The sequence below is a fragment of the Falco naumanni genome, chromosome 4 (assembly GCF_017639655.2).
Source record: "Falco naumanni isolate bFalNau1 chromosome 4, bFalNau1.pat, whole genome shotgun sequence".
NCBI lineage: Eukaryota > Metazoa > Chordata > Aves > Falconiformes > Falconidae > Falco > Falco naumanni.
In genome coordinates, this window is record NC_054057.1 from 71,123,738 (window position 1) to 71,146,108 (window position 22,371).

Below are 22,371 nucleotides of genomic sequence, written 5' to 3' on the forward strand. Positions count from 1 at the left end.
TGTAAAATAAGCTGAGTTACTTAAAGCCACCCTGACGCTTAAACTTACAACTGAACCTTCCAAAATAGATTTTATGGCCCTTCAGAGCCAGACACTTAACACAGTTGGTTTATGTTTACTCAACTTCCCCTTTTTTATTCTGGTTCATCAGCAATTTCTGGACAAGTTTCCAGACCAACTCTGAAAATGTTTATTCTTTTTTAGTGAACAGGACTAGAAATACTCAAGTTAGAACAACTCTTTCAGATAAAATTTTGTAAAATGTAGACATGATAAGATCTAAGTAGGTGGAATAGGTCAGTTTTCACATCATGCTTTTTCCCCGCCCCCCCCCCCCCCCTGAGTTTTGGAAACATTAAATGTTTTTCCAGCTTCCTCCGAGGGTTTTCTGCAGTGTCTTTCCCCCGGTTCTTCCTGGAAAATGCGGTGATGAAACAAAAAAGTAAACACTTTCCCATTCTCTTCTGGCATCTCCTCCTTGGCCACCAGGGCACTGTTTCCAGCAGGATGCATCCAGTCTGCTATGTCCACAGGGAAGCTTGGCAGGGGCTTTCCTGCATTTCACTTTTGGGCCAGTTCCTCCCAGCTCAGGGTGGGAATAAACATCAGCATTTCCCACAGATTAAAATGCTATTGCCTGGCCATTGCCTTGGATGTAATTACCTCTGCACCTTGAGAAAACTTTGCCATTCCCTTCTCAGCCACGCTCTCAGCATCAGTTTGCACCACAACACAAATGTGCCACTCCACCTCAGCCCCCTGCGCTGAGCCGGATTCGCTTTGACCCTGTTCACAAGTGTTCTCATTTATCAACTTTAAATGTTTCATGCCATATTCCAGTGATTCCCTTGCTGCTGCCCTCACTCCCATCTGAAGTCTCTCTTCTTACTGGTGAGCTGGCCCCCTCTTTTCCCATCCATCACTTCCATGAACCTGCAGGGGCCAGGGAAGGCTCCCAGCAAGTTGGACTGATCGCACACAGGCATTGCACAGTGGTTTTGAAATCTGCACAACAACCAGAACAAGAAGCAGCCCTGTCATCCATGGCTGGAGCTCCACCAAACTCCCTGAGGTCTGGGAAGGTATGAACCTCGGTGGCAGCTTTCCCCATGCCTGCGGCACTGGCCAAGTCCACCCAGATCCTCCAGCACCAAATGAGAACTGGCTCTGCGCCCCCTTTTCCTCACCTTAGGCAGGAGGGGGGATCTCGCTGTTCATCTGCTGCTGTGAATCTCATAGGAACCGTGTCTCTGAGCCTCTATCCTTCCATCAAATATTGCTGAAATTGGCTGACAGTGTCAGAAACTGTCAGGAGGGATGGAGAGGCACACACGGAGTCTAGAGGAGCAAAGGTCAAATCTGTACTTTAGACCTGAACTCTTGTTTGCTCTGTTTGGGGTACAGAAAGAGGTCTCATGGGGGTTCACCTCTTTCTCTTCAGGAATCATCAAGCCTGAGCCGGTTGGTGAAAGCTGTTGTTTACTGTTTGCTCCTCCAAATAAACTTCTGCTTCCTTGCTATACCCTGGTAATCTACCTCTGGCACATAAAGTGGCTCCTGACAGTCTCACCGCAGGGCTACTCGTTGTGTCAGTCCACGCAGGAGCAGCAGAAGGGCTGTTCCCACAGCCTGCTCCGCTCAGAGGCTGGGAACGGAGGAGGCGGCGGGAGGGAGGCAGAGGCAGCAGACAGCACAGAGAAGAAAGAAGCGAAGAAAAAAGATGAGCAGCCTTCTTGCTTCTCCTAGGTGATCACAGTTTCCCAGAAAGGATTAAAGTGTGTTATGCCAGCTTCCCTCTGATAAATACAGCGCAGTACAGATGCAGGGACAAGGCTCCTCTCCCGCTGGAGACAGCGGTGCTAAAGGCAGCTCTTTCTTGAAGATGCATAGGAAGCTGCAGGGCTGTTCCTCCTGGTAGCTGAAAAGGAGCCTCAGCGATCAGAAAGGAGGCATTTCAAGTCCTACCTCGCTTTGATTTTCCATCAAGATCTCTGAAGCATCCAACAGCAGTATGCAAAAGCTTGTTCCCCATAGCCAAAGCAGAACAAAGAGTGCATAGACCTTTCAGAGAGGCAGAAGAAAGTCGAGGGGAAGGAAGGCTTGGAAGAAAGTGAAGTAACTACTTGTCCTGCTGGAGTTTGTAATTTTACCTGCAGCACAACTGTGCAGATTTGCAGTAATGGCTGGAAGACCCATTGTGAGCTACTGAATCTTGTGAATTACAAAGTAATTGGAAAAACACAATAAAAACAAGAATTTGCAAAATAAAGCTTTCCTAGTTCATTAGCTGGGATGGGTATAGGTCTGGTTATTTAAAAGAACACTTTGCAATATGCTGCCACACTTATGAGGGGTTGTTTAGTGAAGGAAAGGAACAGATGATGAAGTCCTAATAAAGAGAGGTTTCACTGTAAGCAAGAAGGGCAACATTATAACGAGGTTAAGATCTTGTCTATGAAGAAATACCCACAGTCAAATGAGTTGTACTGGATGTTAGAAGAGGGCAGATTAATGAAATGGCATTTGGACTGGTGCACAAATCCTCACTTAGTCCTCTCTGTCTCAGGGAAGCCACCACCTCCATATACAGGTGGCACGAGGCAGAGCTCAAGCCCCTGCAGCACTTGCCTGCACGAGCAAGGAGCCTTTTCTGGCAGCCACTCTCGTCCTCCTGCAGTCCATTAGCATCCTTCTTCCCTTCCAGTCCTGACAGCCTTTGATTTCTTGCTGTTTGGACCTGGACAGCTTGGGTCTAGCAGCAAATATAACAGCGGGTGCTGGAAAAGACCATTAAGCTCAGATGATGGCAGCACCTCCATGGAGCCAACGGCAGGAGTGAGGCTTTCATCGGGAGGCAATCTGGATCCAGAGGAGGTACTCCATCATGGTTCACCCCGCGGCAGTTACAGCCGCCGTGCCATGCTGGTGCACGGTATGGATAACAGACCTAAAGAGCTGCCAGAAGCACCATCTGCTTCTGAGGGATGGGTGCTGCTGAGGATGCATGGTACAAAATAATTCAGAGAAGATTAAATCCTCTGCCATGACACAACAGACCTCAAATAGAGCAGAGACCTTGTGAACACATGGGAGCGGGTAGAATTGGACTCACCGGCTCCTGCTGCAGCACCTGGGGCTGCCTGGCACAGGCTACACCACCAGGCAACCAGGCACATCTCGGCTTCCCTGACAAGCCTCAGATCCATTTCAACAAGGGGAAAAGGTTGCCCTTCGCGTTGTCGTTTCTCTCTGCTTCCAGCTGTGATACTGATACTCGCCCTTCACACACTCAGTAATAAATGAGGAACAAGTACAAGATGATAAAAATGTTTATCTTCCCCCCATCTTTTTTTTTTCTTTCTGTAGATTTGCTACAGCTGTGCCTTGTTAGTGATGGATGAGTGTAGTCCTTGCCCTTTTTCTAAGGTCTGTTGATTATTTACTGGTGTTCTTGTAGTTTGCTGATCTATATCTACAAAGAGAATTTTGTAATATGTAATGTCTGCATTAATGGGATTTTGGGCCTGTATAAATCAACTGACCCTGATACTCCTTGCTGAATACATATTTCTGAGGCAGGTAAGTGTGCACAGCCCCTTCAAAAATCCCACATGGTGCTTTTTAACCCTTTTAATTTTTTAACCCTCTATGAAGATCCTTCCACCTTCTCTCCCTCCCAAAGAAACTGTGAATGTTTTTGGCATTTGAAGAAACCAAATCCTTCTAATGGCTTTGCTGTTGATTCACTTTGGGTTACAGTTCAACTGCCTGAATTTTAAATCTTTCCATTATTTGTGTTTGTGCTACACTGGTCAGAAAAGGCAGGCTGGCCTTACTGCCACAGATGTCTGACTCCATGAGGGTGGGTTTCTGCTCTGAAACTGTTAAAAACTCCCACAAACCTATAACATTGAAGATGCATCCATTTTTACTATTAAATTTTCCTTTTATTATAGGATTATAAACATAATAGGAGGTTCGATATTTGCAGAGATAGAATACTTTCCCCATCCTTATTTAATCAGCGCTATTAATACCTGGACACAATCCTGGTCCACACAAATCATCTGTGGCAGACAGTTACTCTCATCAATGCTTGTGCAAATATGGGAGGCTGACCTTTAAAATAATGCTGCAGTAATCACATTATACATTTATAGATCTCTACTTATCCCGAGGGATCCCACAGCACCACAAGCTATGCCAGCTGCCTGCCAGGGAGCCAGGATCTCCAGCGTGCAGCTAACGGGCATGCAGCGCCCTGCACAGCACGAGGGAGAAGCAAGAGCTTGGGCATGGAAACCAGCACAACCCAAAAGCTGCCTCTGAACCTTTGATTGAGTCTGAGCAGAAATTAATTTCTCAAGGTTTCATTGAGTAACTTCCATTGAACTCATCTCTGTGACGCACAAAGGGGGTGGAGATAAAATAGAAGAGGTGATGTCCCAGCACAATCAAAACTAGCTGGCTGCAACAGGGCTTTTACCATCCCGTATCAGGTTAATTTCAGTAAGTAGCTCCCATGCCTTGCCTTATGTATTTAACAATCATCACAACCTTTTCACAAATAAACTTTTCATACAGTCCTCTGTAATTCCTCTACAAGGTGAAAGCCAGGGTTGGGCACACTAGAGGAAAACAACTGCATTGGAGCTCTCCAAAGAGCTGCAAGGGGAAAAAAGAAAGAAATCAGCTTGGCAGGTAGACACAGCTATCCTACCAGTTAGGCTGTCCCCTGAGAAACTCTTGTGCACCCAGAAGTTTGCCTCTTCTTTTTAAATGTGACAATAAAATACATTACTTCTTCCCACACATCTTGCTCCAAATAGAAATTAACTGAAACTGAGTGACAGGAAATTTGGTTTTCTTACAACGTCAAGTTCACCACCTGACTTATGAAATGGCAATACATCTTGGATAAAAAGTCTGGAGAGAACTAGTTTCTGTCAGACAGAGAAAATTCAGTGATGTTTCTGTGGAAGACCTTTCATCATTTACAAAATAATTCATGTTTAAATAAAGTTTGAGTGGGGATGACCTTGGAAATGACAAGAGAAGATCTCTTCTCATTCTTAGTTACATTTGTCACCTTCTCAGAAAGCCCACCGAACACCCAGAGACACCTCATTTACACAGAAGACATTCCCCTTCATGCACAATAGTTCCTGTAAGGTAAGACAACACCTTCCCCAGTCACCCACGCGAGAGTTTACTCCAGGCACCCACGCAATAGAAAGCAAGAGAAGGGTTTCCACGTGTACATCGGTAGCGCATCCGAGGGAAAGTGTAACTCAAGGCTCCGACAGAGGCAGGCTCGGCGGCTTTCTGCAGTGGCAGAGCGCTGCCAATAAACACATCCTTAAGAAGCCCCACGCAGCACGGACAAATGGAATTCGCCTTCATGAAGACCTGAATATGAAACCATACAAAGGAATGGCGAATGGCACTTCCTTCTTCAGGACCAACATAGCGATCCATCAGACTGCAGGCACGGCCCCATCCAACCCACTCAACCCGAACATGCATATTCCTGATGCTCCACACGTTCCAGCACTCCTGACCACTCCTAGCCCTGCGCCAGTCGGTCAAAGCCACGCACGATGCAGTTGATAGCACCATCACACAGATCGGGCCGTAGCAGGTTCCAACCAGCTTAGAAATTATCCAAGCTGCACAGCAGAAATAACACAAGTAGTGCTGCCTGACAGCTGCGCTTTGGGTGGAACACACAGCAACATCAAGCATATAGCAATTTGATTTTGTCTGACTGGAAAATGTAGCCTTCAGAATGGAAGATTATAAGGAAAAAAAAAACCATAGCAAAGCAGGGTATATCACGAAACATTTCCCTAGAATTATTTTGATGTTTGAGGGTTGTTATTTTCATAGATCTCTACTCTAATGCAAAACACGATGTTTTTCTACCCTGAGAGAGCACCATGGCTGCACAAGACAGGCATGTCCTTTCCAATAGAACATCAGAAAAAGGAATGCATTCATTTTCACCAAAAAAACATCAATAGTGCATATCTTCACTACGCAATGAATATAAGAAGGAAACAAACATGATTCAGACTTTTCAAGCCACAATAAAAACATTATTGGTCTTTAAAGTCTTTTGAATATTTATACATAGTTTCATTCATATGAACAGGCACAAGAACCACCAGAGTCAGTATCTGTATATTCACACTTGTATACAGAGCTTGAAGATCTGGGTCTATTCTTCCCAGCTTTTATAAATTCATACATATTAGGTAGCAGAGGGTATTTCTGACCCAACAGAAAAAAAGAAAAAAGAAAAAAAAAGAAAAAAAAAACATTCTCAATTTTGACTGAATCAAGCACATATATTTTGGGTGAGAAACAAGCTTCACGGCTAACAGAATCACTTGTAAATTTTTTAGTCCTGATGTTCATCCATGAGACTTCAACTAAAACGTCATCTTTTATGCTGAACTATCACAGAAGACACAGAAATTACAATAACTCTGTTTGTTAAGATCACACCCACTTCCAAGATGCACAGATGAATAAAATGAAAGCTGCCTTCATTTACCGCCCAGGATGCTGCTACATTTCAAAGAGGTGATAGCCAAATGCATATAGATGATAAGACAGAGCTGTTCAAGGAATGATTCTCAGCAATGACTAATATTGAGTAATAACAGCCATGAAATGAAAGCAGCGTTAAGTTCTATTAAATAATTTTCCACTGCCTCCACACCAAAGCATGTGCATGTGCAGCAGAGAGCTTAACTAAATTATCAGTTGAGAAAGTAGTGTCAGGAGCTATTACAAAATGTATCGACAGTAATGAAATTCCAAGTCCATGATTGCTCTTACAGAAGTTGCTTTATAGATGTAGAAGGGGGGGAAAGAAAGGCAATCCTAGCTGGCAGCCAGTGACAGCTGTAACTATCAACCTCCTCCCACTCCATCCACCTTTGCAGAGCCCCTTGAGCACATACCGTGCCTTGGCATGAGCGCAGGGCAAAGGAGGGGCTGAAAGGCCAAGAGGATCTAGGCTGTGCCTCACTGATCAAACTAGAACCCTTCCAGTCCTCACTCCCACACAGGGGTGCGAGGGCTCATTGCTTATTCTTCAGGTGGCGCCTCAGCAGGGGCAGACCTGGCAGCTGAAAAGTGCTTCCCCACCACAGCAAACAGAAGAGAAACTTGTTGCCTAAGTGCAGCTTATTTCAAAGCCAAACCTACTTATTGCAGATGTGAAGAAGCTGCTGCTGGTCCCATGGAGCAGGGATGCTGGCACCACCAGCTCTGCCACGGATGAGCCACCAGCACGTGCCGCAGCCCCTGGCTCTAGACTCAGCTCACAAAGAGCCCAGGGGCTCCAGTTCCCCTTTCCAGGCAAGAAGGGAACTGTTCCTGAAGCACTTGCTCTAAGTAAAACATCTTCTGGTTTGGCCTCCCCAGATGCCATCACACACAGACAAATGTCCCTACCAGATATGGTCCCGTTGTCTTCTTTTGACTTATCTGATTTTCAAAACACAAAGGTCTAGGGGCTCTGGCTTTATCTGTGCAACATGCTGCTTTGCTGGTGATCTATCTAAAGTGCTTTTACCCATTCCTCCTTGTACTTGGATGCTAGCTATGGGCACCTGAGGTGACTGAAATGCAAGAAGATGAGTAGCAATGGTTAATTGGGCCAACAGACATTTAAAGATACACCATTGACATGTAAATGAGAGGAATCCAGACAACAAAGAAAACGTACATAACTGTGTACAGAAAAGAGATTCACCTAAAGGTTAAATTGAAAATATCCTCAAACAAAAAAAGATCAGTTGCATGGGGTGGTTGGGCCAGAATCCATTTTGTTGTCACAGCTCTCTCCCCCTTTCTGTTGAATTATGAGCGATTACTAATTATTGCTGCTGATATGGATGGTGTCCCTGGTACAGTTCTGTGTCAAATAAATATGACACACACAATGCAAACATTTCAACATGTTTTATACTCCCACCTGCCTATATTTCTTCACCTCTTATACACATCCCTCAGAGATTCCTTGTACAATGCCAGTGCTCACTGTAGTAGGACAGAAACATCATCCATTTGCAACCAGTGCACCAGCTGAGTTACGAGAACTGAAGTAAGGTGAACAGTTGAGAGTTTCCCCAGTACAGACAAATAATAAAATTTAAAAAAACGGAACATGGTGCAAGCAATGTGGCCCACTCACTTTTGTTCCTTCTTGCTGGGGCCAGTACTAGTAACTCCTGACGTGCTGTAACTCCTACTGTTTAGTCATCTCACAGCTAATTATACATACACTCCTTAGTTTCTTTGATCCATTATTCTTATGAGAAACTGAAAGAGTTCAGTCTAGCAAGATATTCAAAGGAAGGCACCTTGTTCATGAGCTATAATCACCAGCCTAGAGAGGGATCTCTGAGACTAGAAAATGGAGCAAAAAAGAAAACGAAAACTAGATGCCATGTATAAAAAGTTGTCAGCCACATCCACACTGAAAATAGAATCTGACCTTTGTGCAACTGAGCGCCAGGCAGACCACTCATGGGTACTGTGGGTTTATCAGCAATTGAGTCTCTAAATTACCAAGCACGGTGCTCAGCCACAGGTTTTTAGACTTCACGTAGGAAACACTGGCTGGAACTTGTGGTCTATTATTCAGATCAGACAAGACAGGACTCTGGTTTTAAAATCTTTAAACCGTTAACAGCATTCCCTGCCCGGTGCTCCCATCCTTACTGGAGCCTCAACAATTGGCACAATAAAAGAAAAAATGGCATGAAAACAAATGGATTTACCACCCAGAAAGATAAATAGTTATTTGCAGGGGCTGCAGAGGTCCCTAGCTAAGATACGTTAGACTTATTCAAGCACCTGCTTTGGCCAAAACTTAGCCAAAATTGGGTACTATGAATTGCCATTCCTGTCCTTTCACAAGCAGCTACTTCTTTTCTTTGAGCCCATGGAGACCTTGCCAAGCATGTGGCTGAAATCCTTCCCAGCCCCCTCCATGCCCACATCTGGCAATGGTGTAGGCTCAGCAGGAATCAGGACCTCCCAGCAGCACTGTCATATACATAACAACTGTAGCCTTATTTCCACAGAGCCTCATTTTCCTTTCACAGGAAAGATGTGCTGGTATAAATTTATAACAACATGGACACATTTGTGAGAATCAGTGAAGAGATATTTCCTCCCCTCATGTTGCTACACTCTTCCCAAGGGATTAACCTCTGTTTGGCTTTACTGGCTTTACTTTACTGGCCTTGCACTTTCAGCTCATTCACACATTTGTTTCAACGGCCACAACATGCCTCCCAGCATCGGTTCCGGGTTCTCAGTCTCTTCATTTCTTGACTCCCTCTCTGGAATTGGCCACTTTGTGCCTTATGAAAACAACATGCAGTGTCCCCAGATCTATGTCTAGATTCTATCTGAATTGATCAGCGGGATTTACTCTGTTAGTTTGCTTGTCCCTCTTGCAGAAGGGCCTCATCGTGCCCTTTGTTCACAAAACAGTCCCAGAACGCCTCCCGGCCCAGAACGCCTTTACACACCGCCATATACTTTACCTCCTGCAGAGCTCAAAACATCAGTGGCATTCTCGGTGAGGTCTTGTGCTCCTACAGAAGGAAAACTTACCATCTTCTAACTTCCATCTTACGGCTAGAAGAGCACAGCTGATACCATGTATCTCGTCTCAATATGCAAATGTTTGCAGCATCTTTCCATTGGCTTCCAGAAGAAGAGAGCAGCCACAATAATCTGAGCCCATCTACGTGCTTTAGCTGCTCTTACCAACTGCTCACAACATTCCAGGTCTTCCCACGCCCCAGCTACAAGAAAAGTTCCCAAAAAATTAAACTCTGTACATCTGAGAGATTAAAAGACCCGCACTTGTAAATGCTACCGGAGGTTGTTATGTCCTGTGGCTGGAAGCTATGCCATGAATTAAGACATCTGAACTCCACTCCTGGCTTTACTGCAGACCTTCATGACCTTGGGTAAGTAATTTTTCTTTTTCTGCTCTACTGTTTTGTTTTTCAGGTGAAAGATCCCTTGGGAATGGATCTGTCTCGCACAGCGTGTTGAGATAGCAGTGCCCTAAGCCGCAGAATCACAGGCTTGACTGGGCAGGACACCTTATTAACAAAGAAAAATACTGCAAGTGAATGTTTCCTATCAGGACTTACTTAACAATTAAAATTTTAGAACACATGCTTTTACATGAGAATTACCTTTTCCACTGGAAATGAGGCAAAAGAAAAAATGTCCTGAAGCCCAAGAGATTTGGATTGATTTGTCATTAACATCTACAGGGACATATTGCAAGGTCTGGTTCATACACTACCTATCATCTTCCTGACTGTTGCACATTTACAACAGGCAGGCTGGACTCTCTTGAGACTCACAGCTATGTTGTATGCCCTGATATAGCTATGACAATTGTTCTTAATCCTCTAGGATACCTCTGCCTCCTGTTTTCTAATGCTTTCTGAGATATCGTCATCTGCATATCTGCTTCCTGCAGTGATCTGGCAGTGCAGAGTAGCAGCCCATGTCCTACCTCCTGTTTGCAGAGATTCTCCTCTGAGGTCAACACACTGGTAATTTGTTTCCATCGATGCTCTTTTGTTTACTGCCTAGGAAAAGCGCCTATAGCAAACCCATGCTATTTCATTAAAATCCAGAGAGCATTAGTCAGAAAAGGGCACAGTCATTAAGGAAAATTATTGAAAAAATGTTCACCTCTCCCAAATGCTCAATAATGTTTTCTTATTGTGACTTATGCATTGCAAATACTGCAACAGTTGCTGATGAAACAGGTTCACACTTGCGTACCTTATTCCTGTTCACAACAGGTGATTCCTAAAGCTCCTAAGGGAGAAAGACATTAGATTTTAAGGACATTTTTGGAACACATTCTGAGTACCTAAGAGACCTTGTCCTCCATGGATTACCATCCTGACACCAGAAGCTGCAGGTTCCTGGCATAATCCTCTCTATGAAGACAGACAAACCAATTGCAGACTGAACAGAAGCAAGCAAAACTTTGCAGTTAAATAGGGAACCAATGCATAGGAACAACTGATACATAGGAATTAATTTCTAGTTTAAACCAGATCATTAATTTCACAGGTAAAGTGTTTGTGCTTTAAAGGACTTCCTACTGTATATCCCCTGCAACAGCCCGGGCGGTGACCAGCTTCCAGCACTTGTTCCCAGGACATAATTTTCAGCAGTGACTTTGGAGCTGACTTCTCTTCTTCTTAAAGATCCCAGTGATCTTAAGAATTTTAACATAAAAATTACATCTGTGTTCATACTTTAGTCTATAAAAGTAATTTTAATACTGATAAGGAAATATTTATTAGAAAGTTGCTGGGACTTAGCAGAAACATCAGCATTAACCACAAACACACATATAAACCCTAGAGCTCATCTGCAAAAGCAGATGGTGGTAGCTCACTGTGTTCATCCCTTGTAGACATGCACAAATATCACCTAAAGCGTGTCATATCCTGAAACAAGGGAAAAGCCATAACCATCTTTGGTTATTTGCGTTGGTTATTTTTATTATTGCATTATCTCTGAGGTGGTGGAACATAAGCGGATACTTTAAGTAGTTACCTTTATGTGGGCCGGCAGAGCAGCAGCCTTGATGAAACTCCGCATACATGATCTGGAATCACACCTCTGTAAAAGACCCTTTGATCAATGCAAGCAAAAGAATAACAGGTCATACTTTCTCCTGAAACTGATAAGCGAGGAAAACCCATACATACAACCTCAGGGACCTTCTTAACTGAAAATAGAAGAGCTGCAACAGCAACATCAGTACACGGGGCGTGTAATCTGCTTAAGCACTGTGTAGGGATTGTCTCTGATTCCAAAAAAAGGCTCTTGACATAACTTACAGATATTTTAAATACTGGTGCCAATGTTCTTGAAAGGATTATAAACCATTGCTACCTACAGCTTGGTGTTTACCCCAGCCACACGGGAAATCTCTTTCACTGTCTGAAAAAGATTAGGGGGGGAGGAGGGGGGAAACAAGAGCAACTCAGCTGACACATTCAAAGCTGATAGAAACTATAGTCAAGCAAATCCAGGACAACAAGGAGAGCTCACAGTACTGTTATAATGTACTCACTGCTGAGCTTACAGTGCACCTACCCTAAAGTAGCTCCCTTCCAGTATGATTCAATATCATAACAGTTAGTGCAGGCTCTCTACCCTCACCCATGCCTTTCTTGGACATGTCAAAGTGTCTGCTGAGCCCAGCAGAGCTATGTCTCATCCCAGTCATGGGATGACCATGAGGCAGCCACAGCCATGACCACAACACAGGCATACCTTTCCATCAGTCCAGCAAGCAGGCAAACACCCAGAGCTGGCTTACCATGCCACTGGTCAGGAGACAAAAACAGACACAAGTGACTCAGAGATATTCTGCCTTCTGCTCTGGAGTCCCTACTCACCTGCTGAATCCCCACAGAGGACACCTTCCATCATCCAACATTAAAAGCAGCAGTACAGCAAAGGTATCCAGCATTAGATTTTCTCTGTCTGCTCTAACAAAACTGAAAGGCTGGATTCTCAAGCACCTTGGGACAAGTCAGAAGCAATTACCTTGACACCAGTGCAATCACACCTGTGTGAAATAAGAACTGAAGAGCTGAAAATGAAGTCTTCCTATTTCAGGGAACAGCAGCTCTTCCGTGCAGGGATATTCTGAATATTGCCCAGTGGCCCCAGAGACTGGAAACCACATTTCTGCCTCACTGCACAGGAGGGATCAATATCGTAAGTCTGAACCTTCAAAATCAGCCAAACTCTAAAGTCTTTAATTCACACGAAGCAATCCAGGTGCGAGTTTGCTGTGAAAAAATACTCGGGCACAGCTTGAGTTCACAGCAAGCGTACAATCGAGTGAAGGTACGTGACCTGTTTGGGAAAAAACAAAGCATGTGTTGTCTTTCCAGAGGGTGTAAAAAGACATTTTCCTCAGGTTCCAGAGGTAAATACAATACATAGGACTGTTTGGATCAGTTTTTAACAACACTTCTGGGTATGCTGAAACCTTAGTACCTGTATTTTTGGGAAAAAAAGTTTTGCTGCTCTCCAAATCTTATAAAACCAAGCTTCTTAAAATTCTTAAAATTCCAGTTGGATTTCAGACATTCAAAAATTTGAGTAAAAGTTACATGGGTGCACTTTCGGGCTATTATCCACACAAAAGCTCACTTACAAACAGAAATACCATATCAAAATTGATTTGATGTCTTTTTTTCTAAAGCTATTTTTAACGTAATACAATGTAACAGTGTTGGGAGCCACAAAGATAAATTGTGCTGGGAAGGGTTAATCTGAGATGAGACAAAATTTCCAGGTTTTTACAAAGGAAAACCAAAAAATATCATCACTTACTCTAGAGAAACATACAAGAAGTCAAAATATGAAAGCAATGAACACCTGTAACCTGCTTCCCTATTCTTTCTACTTTTTAAGGTAAAACAATTATAAGAGATAAAAGACTGTACTGCACTTGCAGCATTCCCAGAACATGGACTCACATTTCTCCAAAGAAGGTGGATGGTGAATGGAAAGGAGACACGGAGATGCAGAAGGAAAACGTGACATTATTCATGGCTTTTCCCGCTGCTGTTCTTTGGAGTTTTCTTCAGCTGACCCTGCCCGGTGCGCTAACCGTGGGCTTTCGGCTACAGCTGCCCAAATATTTACCCCAGTTCAGGTGCAGCCACAGCAAGCTGTTTCAGCAAGGGAAACCCTTTCTGAAAGGTTTAAAAGTACCCAAACACAATTCTCTCTCACTGCCATAATCAGCAATAATACATCAGTCACGGCGTACTTCTTAATTATACAGCCAGGTGCCTCCAAAAAGGAGGTGCAGACAACTCACCTGTCTCTTCAGACTTCACACAAGGGATAGAAATTTGCATTTTAGCCCTAAAAAGACAACTTCTTGTTTGAAGTACTGAACGCTCCAGTGGCTTCACTTGAAAAACTGAGTATTCAGCCACAGCCCTCTGCCTAGGGTCACGCAAAGTTTACCTTTCCAAATCACTCAGCGCATCTGTAATCAAACTGCATCTTGGCTTCAGTCCTGAGGTTTATATCTCACTGTCTGTCACTTTGTTCACGGGTTTCTTGGAGGTCAAAGCCCCTTGTCCTTTACCTCTTCTCTCACTGAAAACATATCTAGTTAAAGCCAACAGAGCTTCCCATCATGACTAGATTTAAGATAATTCCACAAAATCAGTGGCAGGATGTTTTCCGCAGTGGCTTATGTTCAGCTGCCAGGTAGTTACTCACGCAGGTCAGCTGCCTAATAAGTAAAAGCGTTTCAAGGGATGCACTCAATAGCCCTCCAGATCATTATATTAAAAGTTATAATGATGTCTCTGGTTGAATTCAGTTCTTGCTGTGAAAGCTATTAAGTTAATCAAAATATGAAGGGCCCCAATGCTTTTAATTAATAAATTACAAGTTACTATGTAATCAGCAAGATTTGGTCAAGGCTAAAATTAAGTGCTCATCCAGTGACCCACAAACACAATTTTCAACTAAGGATCGTGCAGCAATGGAAGCAAAGGAAGCCCATGTTTCCAAGCATAAATGTGACTGTTTCTGCAACGCTGCAATAAAGTGGCCTTGAGCTTACTGGAAAAAAGCTTTAAAACAGTAAGGTTTCCCTGTTTCAGAAAGAATTTATAAGTACATTTAAATATAAGCACATATTTCAGCCCCATTAAAATGAATGCCTTTTAAACATATCCTTAAAGCTAAATACAGACATCAGGGGTTTGCCAATTAGACTGGACTTAAATAAACACTTATTTTCCTGAACAGGGGTCTGAGTGCCCAAGGGAAGCAGCAGTACGGGCAATGACATCAAGCCCACCGCTGCCAAGACCTGCTAGCACGGCTCATTTTGGGGGTACCCGGTTCCAGCCCAAATCTTTGCAGAATCCTGCAAATGCCTCTTCAGGAGCCTGTTTGGTTCCTATCACTCACTTCATTAACCTGAAGACAGCTGCTACCTTCCTAAAGGGAATGACATATCTGTAGGCTGAAGACTAATATTTATATTATCTTCGGTGACTCACAGGAAAAAAATAAACATTCTCTGTTACAATGACTTAATTTCTTTGACTCAGTTTCAAGACAGGGATCTGCATCAGCCATTCATTGCAGGTGGTACTCAGGTTCAAGGATGGCTCTGTAGAAGACTCTGAAGTAACTGTATTTTTTTAAAGATAATTCTTACAGTTCAGAAAAAGCTTATGATTGCTCAAGCAAAAGGCTGGGAGCACGACCTTCACACGGAGCAGCAGAACAAAAGGCAGAATTGTCTGTGGACCACCAGTTTTGCTGAAGAACTGGACCTTGTTGCCATTCAGTTTAAGATAATCAAAATATTTGTTCAATACAAGGACTAAAAACCCTGACATCCATAATGTGATAAAACTCCTGTAAGGTGCATCTTCACACCACCAGCTTGCTGGGCTCTATAACCCCCTGAAGCCAACACATTAAGTTCTTGGTCACAGAAGAACATGTTATTGTAGGAATCAGCCTTGAAAAAAGAAACTTTCACAGAATTCCCATTCACTTCAAAAGGTGCTTACACATGCAAAAAAACCCAAACAAACAAAAAAAACCCAACAAGCCAAAAAACAAAACCCTGCATTTGAAAAAAAAATTAAAAATTGAGTTTGAAAGATTCAAATTTCTTTGAAAAGTGGTTCAGTTTCTGGGTCCTGATACTGGAAGATACTTAAAAATTAAAGCAGATAAATAAATTTTTCAATTTATTTCAGTCAGGGGCTACAATTATTAGAGGTCTCTGACGTCTGGAGGAACTTGAATACTCATCCGCTCTGCTGGAATAAAACTCTGATATTCTTCCCCCAGGTTCAAAGAAACTGCAGAGCGGTACCAACTCTACATTCAAATCAGACCATGAGGATTAGGCAAAGGTAGCTATTATCTCTGTGCAAAGCATATTCATAACAAAAGGAGATTTAAAGAAAAAAAAAATATCTTCTGTTTCAGTAAAATTTTATGAGAACATTAAAAACAGTAAAATCTTTATCTCCGGCACCTTATGCAACATCATCCTCCTAGCAGCATTCTTCTCTTTGATCGGTTTTACAATGCCCTTATTCAAGAAACCAGTCTTTGCAAAACACTAAATTTGCAGGGTTACATTCTTATCTCACTGTTTTTTAAAAAACAACAGTTCTGTTTGAGAGATGTCAGTGCTTTTTGCTGCTGAAGGAGTAGATCAGGTAATACACACACCGTTTCATTGGCCCCATTTTAAAAGTGTTGAAAATCAATAATTCTCATCGATTGTAGCTTGGTTTGTGAAAATGTGATTTTTATTTAAACCAATAGTGAATGTCCCAGTTAGTTTATAGTGTAACATTGGGACTTAGAACCGACAGTTACGTGTGGTTTTATTATTAGGAAGTCATTTGGACGATATTGATTATTCATAAGCATATGGTATATAAATCCAAATGAGTGCAGAGTACAACTCCCAACTTATTTGTAAATTCAACCAAAAACACAGATAGAACCGAAAATGTCAGCTCCCAGGACTGTATCGCATACTACACAATATTCAATATCACTGCCATGTCTCAGCACTGGGAGAAGTATTCCGTCCCACCTGTGACTGCAAAGATAACCTTGAAAATGTCCCATATCAGGGCAGCAACTGGGTATTAAGCTCAGAGCACAGATTTTATTTCTACATTTGGGAATTTTTAAGTCAGTGCCATAATTCTGGTATCCTGCCTAGAGCTGGTCAAAGTATTAAAACAAAGGGGTGGGGTTTTTTCCAGTAAGAACAGTTTTATTAACAACAAGGCTTCTTGTATCACACTTGACACTTTCAACACTCCCATTCCAGAAAAAAGGCAGCCTTTTAAAAACGTATCATCATCTTGGCAAAATTATTACCAAGATATAATTAGCTTTTCTTTTAATTTAAAACAAAGTGGGAATTTTCCAAACCCTGAACTTTCAAAGAGTTTCCACACGGCACAAGGTCAGGTTTACACCTGCTAGCCCATCCCCCACCAACACCACTGCACAAGCATGACCCCCTCCTGGTGCTGCACTGGACCGCAGCGAGCATCATCGTGCTCCCCTGCATTTACCAGCTATTCAGATGCTGGCAGAACACCTGGCTCTGCAAACCCTTGGGGAAAAATAGTATAAAATTATGGACATGTGAGAAAACCTTATTTGTTTTTCTCTGTTAAAACTTATCCTGTTCCTTCTTTTACATTGACTTTTCAGTTTTCCTTAGAAAAACCTATTAATCTTGGCAGCCTGACAGCATGTAGAGTAATTACCATTTGATCTTCTTTGCTACAGACCTGCTTGTTAGATTACCTTTGAAGAATGTTGTTTATTTGTCTGGAAAGTATAAATATAATTGAGAACATGTTTTTCCACAAAACTTTCTGCTGGGAGGTCAAATTGCTGACATTTCTGTATTTCCTGGATTCTCTATCGCATACTTCAACAGTGCTGATTAACATCAGCCGCATCCTGGCATTAGCAATTAGAGGATGGTGTTGGGTCTGAGTGCATTTGATTGCTTCAAAATATATTGCCCTCTCAGCTGGTGAAGTCAGGAGAGGTATTTTTTTCCCTGGAAACCTGCCTTTGGGGTTTTTTTTGCTTTCATGAACCAAAAAACAATATTCCTAAACTGCACTTCCCATTTCTGAAGTGGGCAGTTGCTCCTTTTTTGAGGATTTTCTAAGTCCAAAGGTAAATCGCCATGGAAATGGCACCTGCAGGTGCTTGCTCAGAACGGGACACTCCTGCTGCCAGCCTTAGAAGAGTCTCCACGGGATTTATTACAGGACAATAAATGTTATCTAGTCCAAGACCGAATGCAAGCATTATGCAGAAGTTCTGCAAGATGACTTCTGGAAAGATGAAATCAATTTTTACAAAGCCATGGGAACAAGTTTATTGTTTACTACAAGCAATAAAATGCCCACTTTGGGCTCAGATGTGGTTTGGCCCAAAGATTAAGGTTTTTACTATTCCAATTCTGCAGCTGAATAAAGTTTGACTTGGGGAGGAGACATGGGGGATCCCACCTGCTCTCAGTGACCTGGGCGAGGAAGGTGTTGCCCCCAGCACCCATCCTGCCCACTGCTCCTGCTAACGGGACATTAGGGGATGCAGCCAGCCCAATGGATGGAGCCCAAATCACTGGCAACTAGCACAGCCCCTCACTGTATGTGTCCTATGGGCAATGAGCATCACTCCTAATGCAAGCACAGCCTTGACTTCTACTGAAACCGGTGGGGCTGGCTTGATTTCACCGCAGCGTTCCCACAGGCTGGCCAGAGCCCTCTGACGTGCACTCCTTGTTTGCTGCTTATGTTGCGTCACAGCGTGGCCAGGTTTCGTGGGAAGGGGATTTCTTTGGCTTTGTATTTTTGTCAAAATAATCTTTACGAGCCATTAAACACACCGCTTTTCCTTGTTGCTGCGCTGGTACCCACAGGCAAAAGGACCTCGGCAGCCTGAGCTCGGGATGCCGGCACTCCATAAAGGGAAGGGTGGGAAGCCACAAGTCCTGCATCCACTCCTGCAGCGCTGCGGGCAGCTGGCGCTTCTATCCTTGGAAAGGTCAAATGCCTCATAACAGGAGCATTAGAAACTCAGCACCGCGCTCTGCAGAGCGCAGCCTCAGCCCCGTAATTCACATTGCAAATACCGCAGCATGAATGCAAATCTGCTGCCCTGAGGGAGCCACGGGCACCGCCAACAAGCCAAGTGGTTTTATTCCTTCTTTTCCTGTCACTGCAAGGATGAAATCCCACACCAACAAAATTAATTTATTCTTTTGATGAAGGCAATAAATGGAAGACAAAAATGGTAGGAAAAACAAATCCAACCTTGCGACATCTGTGACACACTGACAAGAATACAAAATGGCAAGAAGTCCTATTTTTAAAAGCCATCATCCTGCTGCTGTCGGACTGCACTTATGTCAGCAGTAACCCACAGCAGCTTGCTGGCTCCGCTAGCTCTTCGTGGCAGAACACTGCCTCCACAACACTTGCTTGGAGCAAGAAGCTGGGCTACCACCTAAAACTGCCACAGCTACCTATGCCTCCCTTTTAAGGGCTCTTTTAGGGAAACTGAAATTTGTAGTTAAAAAAAATAAATAAATCTGGGTTTCGTTTTATACCTATGTGCTTAAAATTAGCCATGACTGATTCTGCTGGGGACTCCAGGTCTGTAAAGGATAGAACTGGAGGAAGGCAGAACCAAAATGCAAATAATCAGCCAAGGCATAAGTAGGACTTACACGCTCAGAGAAATGTGGAAAGCTTCAAAGAAGTCTCTGTACGATTAGCTTCATGGTCTTACATTGCGAATTAACAGTTATAAGAAAAACTAGCATTTTCTTGGGGGCTGCAGGTTAAGAATATATTTTAGAAACTTCAGATTAATGACATCTAGTGCAGTCAAAGCAGGAAAAACTCTTCTTTAATTACTCAAAAGAGAAGTCAAATAATTAATAACCACCAAGAATAATAAATCAGCCAGTGTAATCTCATTTCCATTAGCCTTATTAGTTAAAGAGATTGGTAGATCAAACCTAATTTAATTCTTCCAGAAATAAATATACGATTATTTTTAGCCTTATTTCCCAAGACAGTGAAGTCAATGTGCTTGGGCTGCCTGCCTGTTTGTCCACTCTGATAAGTTTTAAGCCTGCTGGCCAATTTCAACTCAAATTAATGAAGACATAGTGGTGTCAGAAATGTTAAAATCTATACCTGCTTTGTGAACCACCTCTGGCCAGGAAGGACTCGGACAAGCACCCCCACTTCGGAAGGCAGTAGCAATGCAGTATGATACCTGTTCACCTAGAGAATATAATATATATATAGGTAATGGATATAAAAAGTTGCATAGCTGGGCACAGGGGGAGAGAGAAGATACGGAAGTGTACATGAGGGGATAGAGAGGGCTTAGAGGTACTGTGTGGAAGGGTCGAAGAAACATTAATTTCTAACTAAGGAATACTGCAAGGATAGATAAATAAATTAATCCAGGAGCAACAGGGTTCACTAATTTTGCCACTCCTGGAACAATTTATTACTAATTCTTTGCTCATCCTGATGCTTTTCTCTACATCAACGCCCACGCAATCATCCTCAAGCAACCCAGCCTTCAACAAGGAGAACTATCAGAGCTGAGGAGAGTCCCAAGGCTGGTGTTTTGGTGAAAACCCTTTGAAAATTTCTGTTCTGTACCTGGCACCTGTATATGTTACAGAAAAGCAATGTTACATCCAGACTCTCTCCTTACTCCTAACCTGGAGGGCCACTGCCACCCAGCAGCAGTGCAATAACAGCAAGCCAGGAACAGAGCTCAGGAGCAGGAATGGTTTGACTGGAATGACAGGCACAGGCAGAGAAAAAGAGATGACTACTTTGGAAAAAGCATCCTTCCTTAAAGAGATAGCCTCCAAGCTTGGCAGGGTGAGCAGGCATTGCTTTGCTCACAGAACAAGGAGCTGACCTGGCGAGGTCCCCTCCTCTCTGTTGCAGCTGTACTGCAAACATTCATCCTTTATCCCTTCTTCTCTTAAATTAGATTTTTCTTGTGACTTGTGCTGGTTTAGCAGTTTACCACATGCTTGTTACATGCGATCCACAGCAGAAAAATGGCCTAGCACACAGGCTTAATCATATCTGTCTTATAGAGCTGGAGTACACTACGTAATACAAGAAATGCTGTAAAATACTCTTTAGAGATAGAAAGATACTATAACCAACATGACAATGCTATCAGTAAAAGCTCTGCGAGTATGAGTAGCCATTGTAGAAGATTAGACTGAACTTCACTGTTGTTACATTAATAGATTAAATGGATGGAGAGCATCGGAGAGAAGATTCAGGAGAAAGAAGTTATGTGGTGGCTTTCCCTGGACAGAGGACAGATAGCCCAGTTGGTCACCAAATAGCCAGTAGATGTATTTGTGATGTTATATAGGATAAGTTATTATCACTTATCATAGCGTATTTATCTTCAGTAGATCAGATTAAATTATCATTAATAAAATAAATAATTACCTAGATGTCAAAACAACCTTTGAAAGTTTCCTCAAACTACTCCTAAATCCCCACAAACTGGGAGGACAGTCCTTAGCAAGCTGATGATCAAGTCATGTTCTCTGAAGGAAATCCCTAACCAATTGATTACAACGTGATTTATGTTACTAGTAAAATATTTACCAAATGGATATGGTGCAACATGCTCTTCTGTTTGCAAAACTCCTCTAAGGCCAAAAATAGGTTATGACTTAATAATACGCACCACATTGGAAGTCAATGTAATACACCCTGAACAAGACCCAGTCAGTGTGTGATGAGGTGTCACACTTCTATTTTTGGGAATAAATTAATTTTTTTCTACAGCATCGACAAAGACTGCTTTCTTTATGCAACAATTATATAATGTGACTATACAGATGTCTTATATACAACCTTGCGGCAGTGTTTATGGCAAATACCACAGAAATGATGACCTCCATTACGCAGAGGTCACGCTGGGATGGCGGGGTGTGCTTTACATAAACACCAAACTTCTGCCGGGTGACTTTTTGGCTGCAGAAAACCAGCAAGAGCGGGGTGACGCAGTGGGTCGTGGTCACAGCATAGAGTCAGTTATTCCTACAGCCGCTTCCATGTTCTCCATGGTCAGAGCACTTGTGGTTGACAGTATTGGACTCATACCAGGAAACTAAAGTCTTTGATGAGACCAACAGGGCAGGAATGAGCAGAGCCCACAGAACATCTCAAACCACTGCATTCAGGGCAAAGACGACACTCACCTTGAGTGTTGAATACAGTCCAAATACATGAGGAACAGCCCAGGAGCAAGAGAGGAGTCCAAAAAAATGTAACAGCACAAATACCTGAATCTTACCAGTTCAGCAGCTGAACAGAACTGGCAACAAAAGGGTACAGAAGGCCCCCAGCCGCCAGGAAAACAGTAACAATCCCAGCATCAAGGTGATTCCCAGCCTGCCTGGGGGAATGGCGTGGGGAGGGACGGGGAGACACAGCAGCTAGCTGGGTTGCCTGTGCCTGGGCTCATTGCCAGGGGATGCAAAGCCACTGGGAGCACAGAGTGAGAAACTGCAAGAAGAAAGAAGAAAGTCAGCATTGACAAATTCACAGGGAACTTGTTCATAAGTACCTGTCACATTTCTAGCCAAAGCCTGCTGCAACGTCCTTTTGTGTTTGGTTGGGGTTTTTTTGTTAATCTTAACATTAACCATTATTA

General features: G+C 43.0%; 1 long non-coding RNA gene across 1 annotated transcript; it reads right to left on the reverse strand.

The window, feature by feature from the left end:
• Positions 1-335: 335 nt before the first annotated feature.
• Positions 336-20,032, reverse strand: LOC121087528. Its single transcript, XR_005827645.1, has 3 exons — positions 19,854-20,032; positions 11,632-11,697; positions 336-11,287 (listed from the first exon to the last, which is right to left on the reverse strand). It is a non-coding gene; the product is annotated as an uncharacterized LOC121087528 (long non-coding RNA).
• Positions 20,033-22,371: the final 2,339 nt, after the last annotated feature.